This window comes from Bos javanicus, chromosome 6, assembly GCF_032452875.1.
Source record: "Bos javanicus breed banteng chromosome 6, ARS-OSU_banteng_1.0, whole genome shotgun sequence".
In the NCBI taxonomy this organism is placed as follows: Eukaryota; Metazoa; Chordata; class Mammalia; order Artiodactyla; family Bovidae; genus Bos; species Bos javanicus.
Window position 1 is genome coordinate 28966049 of NC_083873.1, and position 17473 is coordinate 28983521.

The window sequence follows — 17473 nt, forward strand, 5'->3', positions numbered from 1 at the left end:
ACCAGTATTAAAAGGGCAGGAAAGGGAAGAGGAATCCTGAGAAAAGACAAAAAACAAAATGAGGGATGAAAAATGTTGAAGAATATGTTGCTCTACAAACTAAAGAAGATAGTATAAAAAAAGGGAGAAGGATGGACACAGTCCCATGCCATAGGGAGGACAGGCAGGACAGGGTCAATTTTTCTTAAGGGAGAATTTTGTATTTATAACTCCATCTTCTCTTATAGTTTTGTTCTGTCTCACAGAATGCCTAGGACATTATGTATCATCATCACTTTGAATGATGATAAGTATAGTATAGTCTGCATCACTTTAAGGTAAGCATTTTTAAACACCTTAATGATATATACTTTGCATATGTGGCATAAATGTATTAAAATAATTTCCGACTTTTAAACCTGCATATATATAATTATATAATATTATAAACTATCAGATCAGATTAGATCAGTCACTCAGTCGCGTCCGACTCTTTGCGACCCCATGAATCGCAGCACGCCAGGCCTCCCTGTCCATCACCAACTCCCGGAGTTCACCCAGACTCATGTCCATCGAGTCAGTGATGTCATCCAGCCATCTCATCCTCTGTCGTCCCCTTCTCCTCCTGACCCCAATCCCTCCCAGCATCAGAGTCTTTTCCAATGAGTCAACTCTTCGCATGAGGTAGCCAAGTACTGGAGTTTCAGCTTTAGCATCATTCCTTCCAAAGAAATCCCAAAATATAATATATATATATTACTTCTGACCCTTGAGTGAAGTGAAGTCACTCAGTTGTGTCCAGCTCTTTGCGACCCCATGGACTGTAACCTACCAGGCTCCTCTGTCCATGGGATTTTCCAGGCAAGAGTACTGGAATGAGTTGCCATTCCCTTCTCCAGGGGATCTTCCCTTGAACCTGGAAAAATATACACAACACAGTATATCCATGACAGGGTAGGCTAGTTACATTAAATGTTTCTTATTACACATGATTCTCCTCATTGCTATACTATGATTTTTCACATTTACTCCTTATATTCATCTATGTAAGTATTCTTTAATTTTATGGTACAAATAAGGTAATTTTAGAAACTGAATATTCCCTGTTTACTTATTAAATAAACATTAACTACAAATTGTCAATTATTTGATCAGACTTCCCTGCAGATAATCAGGAAGTTCTAACTTAGTAAACTCAGTTGATAATAGAAAATAGAATGTCATCTAATATGCTTAGTGTAAACTTCATTAGCATTTTAAACTAAGTACTTGCATTTTGCTTTGTAAAAGATATTTAAACCTACAGGGGTTATTCCTAAAAGTATTGTTAGTAGGATTGCAAGTGACTGTTTCCTTTTTGATCTTATTTGGTTCTCAACACTGTTACTCTAGATTTGGGTGAAGGAGCTACAGAAGACATTTTAAGATGGGGTTGCAATCAAGGTTTGTAACTTCTGATGTCAAAAGGACTGGTTACAAGAGCAAAATAGGCTGGGTGTAACGTAACAGGCTCTGGATGAAACCAGCGTACCAGGAACTTATGTCCAGATGAAGAAGAAGGAGCTACTCTTTAAATGCAGGCAACATTTGCTTTCTGCATGCTATGCTTTAAAAATAATGTATATGAAATACAGTCACTAATGGTTACCTCTGAGAATAGGAATATAATTCATGTTCATACACAATGCCAAATATTAGACATGGGGTTTTTGTCTTTAACATCAACTTTGATCTTCTGTACTTATGTCATGCTTGGTTTTTCTCATGGATTTTGGCATTTGGTATTTTAATTAAATAATGCCTTTCTTCATTCAACATGAAAAAAAGTTTGACTATGTAATTGCAGGTTTCCATTTTATTTTCATTGTTTAGATTACCACTTCATTCTAATTGTATATCTTGCAGAAAGAATTATAGGAATAGGTCTGAAATGGTTATAATTATAGTGGCATTTAGGTTAAATAGTAGAGAACATATTTTCCAAGTTTAAAAGCACATTCAGTTCTCCAGAGATTGGAGATACATAGTATTGAACTAAAATGGGTGTCACGCTCTCTGGTTTGCTATTGTTATTACTATATTTTTCCTCAAAATTTTTAAAAGGACCAAATTAGATATATTCCTGAAAGAAAACATTTTAAACATAAATTTAAAACATTCTAAATATGCAAAGACAAAATTTGGAATATAGGTAGCCTTTAAGACAGGCATGTTTGATTTGGGATTTCTTTGGAAGGAATGCTAAAACTGAAACTCCAGTACTTTGGCCACCTCATGCGAAGAGTTGACTCATTGGAAAAGACTCTGATGCTGGGAGGGATTGGGGGCAGGAGGAGAAGGGGACGACAGAGGATGAGATGGCTGGATGGCATCACCGACTCAATGGACGTGAGCCTGAGTGAACTCTGGGAGTTGGTGATGGAAGGGAGGCTTGGCATGCTGCGATTCATGGGGTTGCAAAGAGTCAGACACGACTGAGCGACTGAACTGAACTGAACTGAACTGATATTTATCCTGGGCTCATTTCTATAAAGGGTCCTTATAAAGGCTGTGGGTGAAGGATAGAGAATGAGAAAGCATTTGTCTACTTCAGTCAATCTACTTCTGAGTCTAATTGTGAAGAAATGGGGAAAGGTCTGCTTTTTAGTTCCCAGGATGGGGTGTGTTATCATCTACTGGTGATAATTAAGTCCCTTTCTGAGACTGGAGTTAAGAATGAGAATTTGTTTCATTAGAAAATGATGCATTTAGGGATTTCTTCCCTAGAGCATTTCAAAGTTCAATGTTTAATACTTGGGTTTAGGATTTGTGTGAACTGGGCTTCTTTTCCTTGCCTTCCATCATAAAGCATAGGGAACATGTCCTTGGATTTTCCCGCTTTCTTTTTCATTCCACCCTTTGCCCTGTATCATCCAGTTTTTTCTAGACTGTCTCAAATCTAGGTATTGGAGAATTTCACTACTCAAACTTGTCCAACTCAAGCCTCTGTCCATCTCAATTTTCAAAGACAATCATATTCATGCTTAGGACATCAGCGGGTGGATGGAATTGACAATCTAACAAGCCCAGGCTACTCCAAACCCAGCAAGCTGCAGCAGTCTACTATCTACCATCCCTTCTCCCAGCCACCCAGTCACGAGGACTGGCCAGAGGAGTGGGTTTCTTTCACATTCACTGATCTCCTGCTACAATAAGACCCATTCTATGAAGCTTAGGCTTTTTGGCTATGGTTTTTACAACCTAACTCTTGTCCCAGTTTTTCTATAGGGATTATTTCCTGTGTATGTAGCCAATGCCTGTGGGTCTGCTTTGAACAGGAGTAGAGTTCCTGGAATAAAAAAAAGTTTCTGGCTTCCTGATTCTTCAGAATGAGACACTGCTGTTGGGAGATTCCTGTCACAAAGTCCCATATTCCAACTTCCAAGATTGAAGGCCATGGTTAATAACATAACCCTGGATGATCCCTAGTCCACTCTGCTTTATCAGCCACTATTTAACTTGGCAGCACCCTCACACCTTTGCCAGTACTCTAGGTGAGGCAGCCCTCCACCACAGCCCCATGTGCACTCCTAGTTTATTGCCTACATGAAGACCAGAATACATTCCCTGGTGGCTCAGATTGCAAAGAATCTGCCTGCTATGCAGGAGACCCAGGTTTAATCTCTCAATTGGGACAATCCCCAGGAGAAGGGAATGGCAATCCACTCCAGTGTTCTGGCCTGGAGAGCTCCATGAACAGAAGAGCCTGGAAGGCTTACAGTCCATGGGTTTGCAAAGAATCAAACAGGTCTGAGTGACTAACACTTTCACTGGCTATGCCATTGTCAGCCACTGGAGTTTTTAATAAGAGATTCAGATCAGATCAGTCGCTCAGTCGTGTCTGACTCTTTGTGACCCCATGAATCGCAGCATGCCAGGTCTCCCTGTCCATCACCAACTCCCAGAGTTCACTCAGACTCATGTCCATCGAGTCAGTGATGCCATCCAGCCATCTCATCCTCTATCGTCCCCTTCTCCTCTTGCCCCCAATCCCTCCCAGCATCAGAGTCTTTTTCAATGAGTCAACTCTTCGCATGAGGTGCCCAAAGTACTGGAGTTTCAGCTTTAGCATCATTCGTTCCAAAGAAATCCCAGGGTTGATCTCCTTCAGAATGGACTGGTTGAATCTCCTTGCAGTCCAAGGGACTCTCAAGAGTCTTCTCCAACACCACAGTTCAAAAGCATCAATTCTTCGGCACTCAGCTTTCTTCACAGTCCAATTCTCACATCCATACATGACCACAGGAAAAACCATAGCCTTGACTAGACAAACCTTTGTTGGCAAAGTAATGTCTCTGCTTTTCAATATGCTATCTAAGTTGGTCATAACTTTCCTTCCAAGGAGTAAGCATCTTTTAATTTCATGGCTGCAGTCACCATCTGCAGTGATTTTGGAGCCCAGAAAAATAAAGTCTGACACTGTTTCCACTGTTTCTCCATCTATTCCCCATGAAGTGATGGGACCAGATGCCATGATCTTCGTTTTCTGAATGTTGAGCTTTAAGCCAACTTTTTCACTCTCCACTTTCACCTTCATCAAGAGGCTTTTTAGTTCCTCTTCACTTTGTGCCATAAGGGTGGTGTCAAAGAGCAAACTAACAGGACACATAAACACGGTTACTCCACTGATAGCCTGAAGTCATACCTACTAAAAATACACATCATTTAAGATTATGAGCTCTTAATATAACAGTAAAATAATGCCCTTCTTCAAAATTTATCTCCATCTTCCCTCAATTCAGCCCCCAGAGAATTCCTCACAGTCTTCTTCCATCAAAAATATGAAGACTTTTCATTTCTTCACACTTCAGCATACATCATCATTGTTTTTCTCCTATCACCAAGTTCTACTCCATAAACACTGGACATGATAAAGTCTAGAATCTTCTCCAGAGGGTCCACCTTTTAAAAATAGGCTTGGGCTCAGAGAAATTGATTGGTCAACTTAGGTGATTGCTATCCAAAGTACTAACCACATTCTATTCATCTATGCTCAGTTTTCGTATGGCAGCACCTTTACAAACTCACTGGTGAACAGAACTGAAATGAATACTGCTTTATACAGTAGAGAAAATATAAATAAAACAAAGGTTAATGAATTCCTTAGAAATATCTATGTGTCTATCTACATTTATATATCATTATATCTCCATTTTATGTATGTATGTATTTATGTATCTACACTCAAATAGATAAAGCTGTATTTCAAAAAATTGGGAAGAATATGTATTAATAGTTACTGCTTATTAGCAGAAATAACAATCTTATCCATCAGGTGATCACTGCCAAACTCACAATCCAAAGGACCATGCAAAATAATAAGTTATTGATTAGAGGTTAGAATCTGGAGTAAATTCAGCTAGAAAGGGTGCCTAGAAGCAATTTCTCCCTTGGTCTCTATTCCACTTTCTTTGGCAACTCCTCTGCGCTGGCCTCTGTGCCATAATCCCATACTGCTTCAATCCCTTGAAATCCAAGCGAGAGTGATAAATTTATGGCTCCAACCTGATGCAACAGTGGATTCCTACATTCTTCAAGAGGGAACAAACACTAGGTTTTCTCAGCTGGCACAGCACTAAAGAATCTGCCTGCAATAGAGGAGACACAGTTTCGATCCCTGGGTGAGGGAGATCCTCTAGAGAAGGAAATGGCAGCCCACACTAGTATTCCTGCCTGGGAAATCCCATGGGCAGGGAGCGTGGAGGACTACAGCCTTTGGGGTCACAAAAGAATGGGATATGATTGCGCACAGGAAGACTAATATACCAAGAACAAAACATCCCAACACGACAAAGGAAAAAGCACCACCAAAAACAGTGACTACAGAGCTTCTCCTTCGTTCATGTTGGTCACTTGTCTCTGATAACATCACATTAACTTGATAACATATTGTTCTAAAAGGCTTCTTCAGTGGATAGAGGGGACAGAATATGGAAAAAAGAGTGAATAAGACAGTAGGGCAGAGAACTCTCCAATTATGTTTCTCTCTATCATCATTCTATCTCTTTCTCTATGTTCACATGTAAATAATACAGTGAGAAAGCATGAAATACAAATAACATTAAAGTTGCATTTTAGTTTTGTTTTCACTGTCCTTTTCTATTCTGTGGGGTAGTCTTGCCCTTCCTTCTGATGACAATTTGTGTGTGTCAAATTACCTTTTGTCTCACAGACCATCATATAGTCACGGTTAGTCAAGAACAGGGTCCTAATTTGGAAATTATAATGTCAAGGATATGAATAAAAATTTTACCATGGTTTACCATTAATCTACTTTTCAGTCTCTCTGTTAGTCAGTATGGTATCTCTGTGAAATCAGTAAAAAATACCCTTTTCTCTGAGCATACCAGAATCCCCTGCCAGGGCTTGGCCAATGGAACACTGGCTCAGTTTCAGCTTCATCTCACCCACTCATTGGATTTATAGTACACTGTGATCAAAGTTGAGAGTAAGCTCTGCACAGTCATATAATCACATAGCTGAGCCCTGCGTCCTTCCCATAGGAAGATGGAGGCAGAGTGCTGTTGCTATGCACTCTTTTCCTAGTCTTCTCTTCCCTCAACAAACTAGCAGCTGTTTCTCTTAAAGGTCAAAAATATGGAGGAAGGAAAAACCAGTAAAGAGTAAAACAGTTCTTATTTATTTGGGCAACTCCACACTCCAACCACAATAATGGTTAAAAGATGGCTCATCTTCTTGTGAGGTTTCCAGGGGCCTTAATAGGTTCCATGTTGAGCCCCTTTCTCCTGAAGTTCATTTAATCTTGCCAGATGTTTTCTATTCTGTGTGGCCATTTGAATGCCAGGGCATGCTAGGTCTCCACCCTTTTTCTGCTGAGGTCTTCTTACCCCTCCATGAAGCCCTCCTAGGCGGGATGCACAATGGTTCCCTCATGCTTCTTCCAGGTGGCTCTCTCTTGTGACCCAGAAAAATATATGCATCTCTTGCCTAGACAAACTGTAGGACTTCAGACCGCCAGATCCCAGTGAAGCAGCACCCCCCTCACTTAGCTACCAAGCACTTACTTTTCTTGCCCTCTAAATTTCCCAGGAAAAAGTCAGATCCCAATCTACAGTCCATTTCAACTTTCAGAGTCAGGATTCATGTTCCAAACCTCTGTGCCTGCCAACTTCAAGGAATACATTTTAAAGTTCTCTAAGCATCCCTTTCTGAATCTTTCTAGCCAGCCTTAGCACTAGAAGATAGCTAAATCTCCATCCTCTCACCCCAAACTGCACAAGATATAGTGAGAAAGCACAGAAGTGCAACCACTGTCTCCAAATAAATCTCTTCAATGATCACTTCACAAAATAATTATTTTGTGATAATGATCTTTTAGATTTTCCAGATGGATATAGGATTCAAAAGCATGAAGCTCTTGAATGCCTTTGAAATTCTATACAAGTTACTTTGTCTCTTTAAGTTGGCCCCTCAAACTGGTGCTACTGTCAAAAATGAGGCAAAAAATGTCCCATTTTTACTTACCTGTTAAATATACATGGCATATGTGTCAGTCAAGAAGTAAAAATAACCCCCAAAGCTCAGTGGCTTAAAGAAAGAAAGGTTTCCACCTGTTCCTGGTGTGTGATCATCAGTCAGGGCTCTAGTCTGCACTGACATCGTCGTCACTCTGTGGACTGACAGTCCAATCACTACCAAGAGCATTGAGAGCTTCAGGGGCAGAGGGAACGTTGAACATGGCACTGCACATACTAGTCTTATTATCCTGCAGAAAAAAGTGATGTGGATGCACTTGAGCTGAACAGGTAGAGAAGAATAATTCTCCTGCAAGGAGGACACAGGTGAGAATTTTGTTTTATACTGTCTCAGCACTTTAGCCACTCTAGTCTTGATGGGAAACTAAAGAGTTCAGTCACTGGTTGTGACAGAATATATCTAGTTGTATGACAGAATATATCTAGTCCCTGGTCATATTATAGAATAACAAATGGTCAGATATGAATCAGGAAAGAAAACTTCACTCATCAATTCTGTCTTGGGGTTTCCATATCTGATGGAGCAGATATTTTAAGTTCCTTTTGCAAAATTTTCCTTGCTTTTATACATTATAAACATACTTATTTCAATGATGGTGCTGCCTGAGTACCTAATAAGGTTAGGGGAAAACATATAGGGTAGAGGGAAAAAAATAAGGTTAGGGGAAAATGTATAGGCCAGAGGAAAAAAAAATAATTATTACACACCTACTATGAGAAAGACATGGTCATAGTCACTTTACAAAGTTAGCATGGTTAATTCTTCCAAAAAATCTTGTGAAATAGCAGTTATCATCCTGTTTACACATTAAGAAACTGAGGTTCATAGAGATTAGATGATTGCTAAAGACTGATCATTAAGACAGAGCTAGAATTCATGTATTTGGTCCTCCCATTAGACCACTAATGGTTATTTTCCTGGGCTATACTCTCTTTTTTGATATCCTAATATTGTCCTGAGAAGACTCTTGAGAGTCTCTTGGATGTCAAGGAGCTCAAACTAGTCAATCCTAAAGGAAATCAACGCTGAATATTCATTGGAAGGACTGACACTGAAACTGAAGCTCCAATATTTTGGCTACGTGATGTGAAGAAAGGCAATGCCAAAGAATGCTCAAACTACCCCACAATTGCACTCGTCTCACACGCGAGTAAAGTAATGCTCAAAATTCTCCAAGCCAGGCTTCAGCAGTACGTGAACCATGAACTTCCAGATGTTCAAGCTAGCTTTAGAAAAGGCAGAGGAACCAGAGATTAAATTCCCAACATCTGCTGGATCATTGAAAAAGCAAGAGAGTTCCCGAAAAACATCTATTTCTGCTTCATTGACTATGCCAAAGCCTTTGACTGTGTGGATCACAAGAAACTGTGGAAAATTCTGAAAGAGATGGGAATACCAGACCACATGACCTGCCTCTTGAGAAATCTGTATGCAGGTCAGGAAGCAACAGTTAGAACTGGACATGGAACAACAGACTGGTTCCAAATAGGAAAAGGAGTCCGTCAAGGCTGTATATTGTCACCCTGCTTATTTAACTTCTATGCAGAGTACATCATGAGAAACACTGGGCTGGAAGAAGCACAAACTGGAATCAAGATTGCTGGGAGAAATTTCAATAACCTCAGATATGCAGATGACACCACCCTTATGGCAGAAAGTGAAGAGGAACTAAAAAGCCTCTTGATGAAAGTGAAAGTGGAGAGTGAAAAAGTTGGCTTAAAGCTCAACATTCAGAAAACTAAGATCATGGCATCTGGTCCCATCACTTCATGGCAAATAGATGGGGAAACAGTGGAAACAGTGTCAGACTATTTTGGGGGGCTCCAAAATCACTGCAGATGTGATTGCAGCCATGAAATTAAAAGACGCTTACTCCTTGGAAGGAAAGTTATAACCAACCTAGATAGCATATTCAAAAGCAGAGACATTACTTTGCTAACCAAGGTCCGTTTAGTCAAGGCTATGGTTTTTCCAGTAGTCATGTATGGATGTGAGAGTTGGACTGTGAAGAAAGCTGAGTCTGAAGAATTGATGCTTTTGAACTGTGGTGTTGGAGAAGACTCTTGGGAGTCCCTTGGACTGCAAGGGGATCCAACCAGTCCATTCTAAAGGAAATCGGTGGGGGGGGCGGGGGGGGGGGAGGAGCTAAGATGGCGGAGGAGTAGGATGGGGAGAACACTTTCTCCCCCACAAATTCATCAAAAGAACATTTAAACACCGAGTAAATTCCACAAAACAACTTCTGAATGCCGGCAAAGGATATCAGGCACCCAGAAAAGCAACCCAAGTCTTCGAAAGGAGGTAGGGAAAAATATAAAAGAAAAAAAAAGGGACAAAAGAGGGAGGGACGGAGTTCTGTCCCGGGAAGGGAGTCTTAAAAAGAGAGAAGTTTCCAAATACCAGGAAACCTTCTCACTGCCGAATCTGTGCCGAGCCTTGGAAGCACAGAGGGCAACATAACAGGGAGGAAAAATAAATAAAACCCACACATTGCGAGCCCTACGGTAACTCCCCCAGTGGAGAAGCAGCGCAGACGCCTGCATACGCCATTAGCAAGCAGGGGCTGGGCAGGGAGGCGCGGCGCGGGCTGCATCGCAAGGATCTGGCCTGAATACCCCGAGCACTATCTGAGCGAAATAATTTGGGCTAGCAAACCAGACTGTGGGATATCTACCACGCGAAAAGCCAGCCCTAACCTATGACACTGCTAGGCCCGCACACGGAACAAAGAACTGAACAGAGATAGCCGGCGGCAGACCATCCCTCTCCGGTGATAGGCAGCCAGAGCCGGAAGGGGACAATCGCAGCCCCAGAGAGACATTATCTATGAAACTGTAAGCAGGCTTCTTTGCTAACGAAAACTTCTTGGGGGTCTGGACGGTCAACATCTGCCTGAGAAGGTGTGCCGGTGCGCAACTGGATAACCGAGCGGCGGGGAGGTGATAAATCGCAGCAATCGCGCGCGCAAAACCTCATCACCTGAGCTGCTCGGATCTGGGAAGGGCACAAAACGCAGGCCCAACCGAGAGTCTGCGCCTCTGAGGACTACCTGAGTGCCTGAACCTGAGCGGCTTGGACCTGGGAAGTACAGGCAGCCCAGGGCCGGCCGCGGATGGTTCATGGCGGAGCAACCTAGAGCCTGAGCAGCGTGGGCAGAGAGGCTACACGCGCCGTGAACAGGGGGCAGGCCCAGTGTGGCTGAGGCACTCCGAGCACACGCCAGTGTTATTTGTTTGCAGCATCCCTCCCTACCTCCCCTCAGTGCGACTGAACAAGTGAGACTATTAAAAAAAACAAAAAAAATTTAAGTCCTCTATTATTCCTTTAATTTCCACTTTTATAACCGATTACTTTGCAAAAAAAAAAAAAAAGAAGACCCTATTTTTTTTAAAGCAAACTTCATATATATAATTTTTTTATTTTATTTTTAAACTTTACATAATTGTATTAGTTTTGCCAAATATCAAAATGAATCCATCACACGTATACATGTGCTCCCCATCCTGAACCCTCCTCCCTCCTCCCTCCCCATACCATCCCTCTGGGTCGTCCCAGTGCACTAGCCCCAAGCATCCAGTATCGTGCATTGAACCTGGACTGGCATCTCGTTTCATACATGATATTTTACATGTTTCAATGCCATTCTCCCAAATCTTCCCACCCTCTCCCTCTCCCACAGAGTCCATAAAACTGTTCCATACATCAGTGTCTCTTTTGCTGTCTCGTACACAGGGTTATTGTTATCATCTTTCTAAATTCCATATATATGCATTAGTATACTGTATTGGTGTTTTCCTTCTGGCTTATTTCACTCTGTAAAATAGGCTCCAGTTTCATCCACCTTATTAGAACTGATTCAAATGAATTCTTTTTAATGGCTGAGTAATACTCCATTGTGTATATGTACCACAGCTTTCTTATCCATTCATCTGCTGATGGACATCTAGGTTGCTTCCATGTCCTGGCTATTATAAACAGTGCTGCGATGAACATTGGGGTACACGTGTCTCTTTCCCTTCTGGTTTCCTCAGTGTGTATGCCCAGCAGTGGGATTGCTGGATCATAAGGCAATAGCAAAAATAAACAAATGGGACCTAATTAACCTTAAAAGCTTCTGCACATCAAAGGAAACTATCAGCAAGGTGAAAAGACAGCCTTCAGAATGGGACAAAATAATAGCAAATGAAGCAACTGACAAACAACTAATCTCAAAAATATACAAGCAACTCCTACAGCTCAACTCCAGAAAAATAAATGACCCAATCAAAAAATGGGCCAAAGAACTAAATAGACATTTCTCCAAAGAAGATATACAGATGGCTAACAAACACATGAAAAGATGCTCAACATCACTCATTATCAGAGAAGTGCAAATCAAGACCACTATGAGGTACCATTTCACACCCGTCAGAATGGCTGCGATCCAAAAGTCTCTAAATATTAAATGTTGGAGAGGGTGTGGAGAAAAGGGAATCCTCTTACACTGTTGGTGGGAATGCAAACTAGTACAGCCACTATGGAGAACAGTGTGGAGATTCCTTAAAAAATTGGAAATAGAACTGCCTTATATAATTTTTTAAAATAATTTTTTGACCTTTTTTTTTCTTTTTCCTTATTTTCTTTAACATTGTATTTTTGAAATTCCAAACTCTACTCTAGATTTTTAATTTTAGCTTTTTAGTATTTGTTATCAATTTTGTACCTATAGTTTTTTTTTGTTTTTGTTTTTATATAATTTCTGGGACCCTTTTTTCTTTTTTCTTTTTCTTTTTCTCTTTCTCTTCTTCTTTTAAATAACATTGTATATCTGAAATTCCAAATTCTATTCTAGATTTTTAATTTATGCTTTTTGGTATTTGTTATCAATTTTGTACATGTATTCTTTTTTTTTATAATTTATGTGACCTTGTTCGTTCTTGTTTGTTTTTTTTTTCTCTCTCTTTTTCTTCTTTTTTTTTTTAACATTGTATTTTTGAAATTCCAAACTCTACTCTAGATTTTTAACTTTTGCTTTTTGGTATTAGTTATCAATTTTGTACCTATATTTTCTTTATAATTTTTGCGACCTTATTTGTTTTTGTTTGTTTGTTTTTTCTCTCTTTCTTTTCCTTCTTCTTTTCTTTAACATCGTATTTTTGAAATTCCAAATTCTACTCTAGATTTTAAATTTTTATTTTTATGTATTTGTTACCAATTTTGGACCTTAAGAACCCAATCTTCAGTACCCATTTTTCACTAGGGAGCGAGATTACTGGCTTAACTGCTCTCTCTCCCTTTGGACTCTCCTTTTTCTCCACTAGGTCGCCTGTGTCTCCTCCTTAACCCCTCTCTACTATACCCAACTCTGTGAATTTCTGTGTGTTCCAGACGGTGGAGAACACTTAGGGAACTGATTACTGGCTGGATATGTCTCCCTCCTTTTCATTCCCCTCATTTATCCTCCTGGCCACCTCTGCCACCTTCTTCCTTCTTCTCTTCTCTGTATAACTCTGTGAACAACTATGAGTGGTCAAGTTGTGGAGTGCACATAAGGAAGAGATTACTGAATAGCCCACTCTCTCCTCTTTCGATTCCACCTCATCTCATTTGGGTCACCTCTAACTCTCTCCTCACTCTTCTCTTCTCCATATAACGCTGTAAACCTCTCTGGGTGAAACAAGTTTCAGGACAAGACATACCAAGCAAATTCTCCAGCAGCAAGGAACACAGCCCTGAGCTCCAAGATACAGGCAGCCCAAAGTCACCCCAAAACCATAGACATCCCATAACTCATTACTGGACATTTTATTGCACTCCAGAGAAAAGAAATACAGCTCCACTCACCAGAACACCGACACAAGCTTCCCTAACCAAGAAACCTTGACAAGCCACCTGTACAAATCCACACAGAGTGAGGAAATGCCACAATAAATAGAACTCCACAAACTGCCAGAATACAGAAAGGACACCCCAAATTCAGCAATTTAAACAAGATGAAGAGACAGAGGAATACCCAGCAGATAAAGGAACAGGATAAATGCCCACCAAACCAAACAAAAGAGGAAGAGATAGGGAATCTACCTGATAAAGAATTCCAAATAATGATAGTGAAATTGATCCAAAATCTTGAAATCAAAATGGAATCACAGATAAATAGCTTGGAGACAAAGATTGAGAAGATGCAAGAAAGGTTTAACAAGGACCTAGAAGAAATAAAAGAGAGTCAATATAAAATGAATAATGCAATAAATGAAATTAAAAACACTCTGGAGGCAACAAATAGTACAATAACAGAGGCAGAAGATAGGATCAGTGAATTAGAAGATAGAATGGTAGAAATAAATGAATCAGAGAGGATAAAAGAAAAACGAATTAAAAGAAATGAGGACAATCTCAGAGACCTCCAGGACAATATTAAACGCTACAACATTCGAATCATAGGGGTCCCAGAAGAAGAAGACAAAAAGAAAGACCATGAGAAAATACTTGAGGAGATAATAGTTGAAAACTTCCCTAAAATGGGGAAGGAACTAATCACCCAAGTCCAAGAAACCCAGAGAGTCCCAAACAGGATAAACCCAAGGCGAAACACCCCAAGACACATATTAATCAAATTAACAAAGATCAAACACAAAGAACAAATATTAAAAGCAGCAAGGGAAAAACAACAAATAACACACAAGGGAATTCCCATTAGGATAACAGCTGATCTTTCAATAGAAACTCTTCAAGCCAGGAGGGAATGGCAAGACATACTTAAAGTGATGAAAGAAAATAACCTACAGCCCAGATTATTGTACCCAGCAAGGATCTCATTCAAATATGAAGGAGAAATCAAAGTTTCTCAGACAAGCAAAAGCTGAGAGAATTCAGCACCACCAAACCAGCTCTCCAACAAATACTAAAGGATTTTCTCTGGACAGAAAACACAAAAACAGTGTATAAACTCGAACCCAAAACAATAAAGTAAATGGCAACGGGATCATACTTATCAGTAATTACCTTAAATGTAAATGGGTTGAATGCCCCAACCAAAAGACAAAGACTGGCTGAATGGATACAAAAACAAGACCCCTACATATGTTGTCTACAAGAGATCCACCTCAAAACAGGGGACACATACAGACTGAAAGTGAAGGGCCAGAAAAAGATTTTCCATGCAAATAGGGACCAAAAGAAAGCAGGAGGAGCAATACTTATATCAGATAAAATAGACTTTAAAACAAAGGCTGTGAAAAGAGACAAAGATGGTCACTACATAATGATCAAAGGATCAATCCAAGAAGAAGATATAACAATTATAAATATATATGCACCCAACACGGGAGCACCACAATATGTAAGACAAATGCTAACAAGTATGAAAGGAGAAATTAACAATAACACAATAATAGTGGGAGACTTTAATACCCCACTCACATCTATGGATAGATCAACTAAACAGAAAATTAACAAGGAAACACAAACGTTAAATGATACAATAGACCAGTTAGACCTAACTGATATCTATAGGACATTTCATCCCAAAACAGTGAATTTCACCTTTTTCTCAAGCACACATGGAACCTTCTCCAGGATAGATCACATCCTGGGCCATAAATCTAGCCTTGGTAAATTCAAAAAAATTGAAATCATTCCAAGCATCTTTTCTGACCACAATGCAGTAAGATTAGATCTCAATTACAGGAGAAAAACTATTAAAAATTCCAACATATGGAGGATGAACAACACCCTGCTGAATAACCAACAAATCACAGAAGAAATCAAAAAAGAAATCAAAATTTACATAGAAACTAATGAAAATGAAAACACAACAACTCAAAACCTGTGGGACACTTTAAAAGTAGTCCTAAGGGGAAAGTTCATAGCAATACAGGCATACCTCAAGAAACAAGAAAAAACTCAAATAAATAACCTAACTCTACACCTAAAGCAACTAGAAAAGGAAGAAATGAAGAACCCCAGGGTTAGTAGAAGGAAGAAGTCTTAAAAATTAGGGCAGAAATAAATGCAAAAGAAACAAAAGAGACCATAGCAAAAATCAACAAAGCCAAAAGCTGGTTCTTTGAAAGGATAAATAAAATTGACAAACCATTAGCCAGACTCATCAAGAAACAAAGGGAGAAAAATCAAATCAATAAAATTAGAAATGAAAATGGAGAGATCACAACAGACAGCACAGAAATACAAAGAATCATAAGAGACTACTATCAACAATTATATGCCAATAAAATGGACAACGTGGAAGAAATGGACAAATTCCTAGAAAAGTACAACTTTCCAAAACTCGACCAGGAAGAAATAGAAAATCTTAACAGACCCATCACAAGCACGGAAATTGAAACTGTAATCAAAAATCTTCCAGCAAACAAAAGCCCAGGTCCAGACGGCTTCACAGCTGAATTCTACCAAAAATTTAGAGAAGAGCTAACACCTATCCTGCTCAAACTCTTCCAGAAAATTGCAGAGGAAGGTAAACTTCCAAACTCATTCTATGAGGCCACCATCACCCTAATACCAAAAAAAAAAATAAAGAAAACTACAGGCCAATATCACTGATGAACATAGATGCAAAAATCCTTAACAAAATTCTAGCAATCAGAATCCAACAACACATTAAAAAGATCATACACCATGACCAAGTGGGCTTTATCCCAGGGATGCAAGGATTCTTCAATATCTGCAAATCAATCAATGTTATACACCACATTAACAAATTGAAAAACAAAAACCATATGATTATCTCAATAGATGCAGAGAAAGCCTTTGACAAAATTCAACATCCATTTATGATAAGAACTCTCCAGAAAGCAGGAATAGAAGGAACATACCTCAACATAATAAAAGCTATATATGACAAACCCACAGCAAACATTATCCTCAATGGTGAAAAATTGAAAGCATTTCCTCTAAAGTCAGGAACAAGACAAGGGTGCCCACTTTCACTATTACTATTCAACATAGTTTTGGAAGTTTTGGCCACAGCAATCAGAGCAGAAAAAGAAATAAAAGGAATCCAAATTGGAAAAGAAGAAGTAAAACTCTCACTGTTTGAAGATGACATGATCCTTTACATAGAAAACCCTAAAGACTCCACCAGAAAATTACTAGAACTAATGAATGATTATAGTAAAGTTGCAGGATATAAAATCAACACACAGAAATCCCTTGCATTCCTATACACTAATAATGAGAAAACTGAAAGAGAAATTAAGGAAACAATTCCATTCACCATTGCAACGGAAAGAATAAAATACTTAGGAATATATCTACCTAAAGAAACCAAAGACCTATATATAGAAAACTATAAAACACTGGTGAAAGAAATCAAAGAGGACACTAATAGATGGAGAAATATACCATGTTCATGGATTGGAAAAATCAATATAGTGAAAATGAGTATACTACCCAAAGCAATTTATAGATTCAATGCAATCCCTATCAAGCTACCAATGGTATTCTTCACAGAGCTAGAACAAATAATTTCACAATTTGTATGGAAATACAAAAAATCTCGAATAGCCAAAGCAATCTTGAGAAAGAAGAATGGAACTGGAGGAATCAACCTGCCTGACTTCAGGCTCTATTACAAAGCCACAGTTATCAAGACAGTATGGTACTGGCACAAAGACAGAAATATTGATCAATGGAACAAAATAGAAAGCCCAGAGATAAATCCACGCACATATGGACACCTTATCTTTGACAAAGGAGGCAAGAATATACAATGGATTAAAGACAATCTCTTTAACAAGTGGTGCTGGGAAAACTGGTCAACCACTTGTAAAAGAATGAAACTAGACCACTTTCTAACACCATACACAAAAATAAACTCAAAATGGATTAAAGATCTCAATGTAAGACCAGAAACTATAAAACTCCTAGAGGAGAATATAGGCAGAACACTCTCCGACATACATCACAGCAGGATCCTCTATGACCCACCTCCCAGAATATTGGAAATAAAAGCAAAAATAAA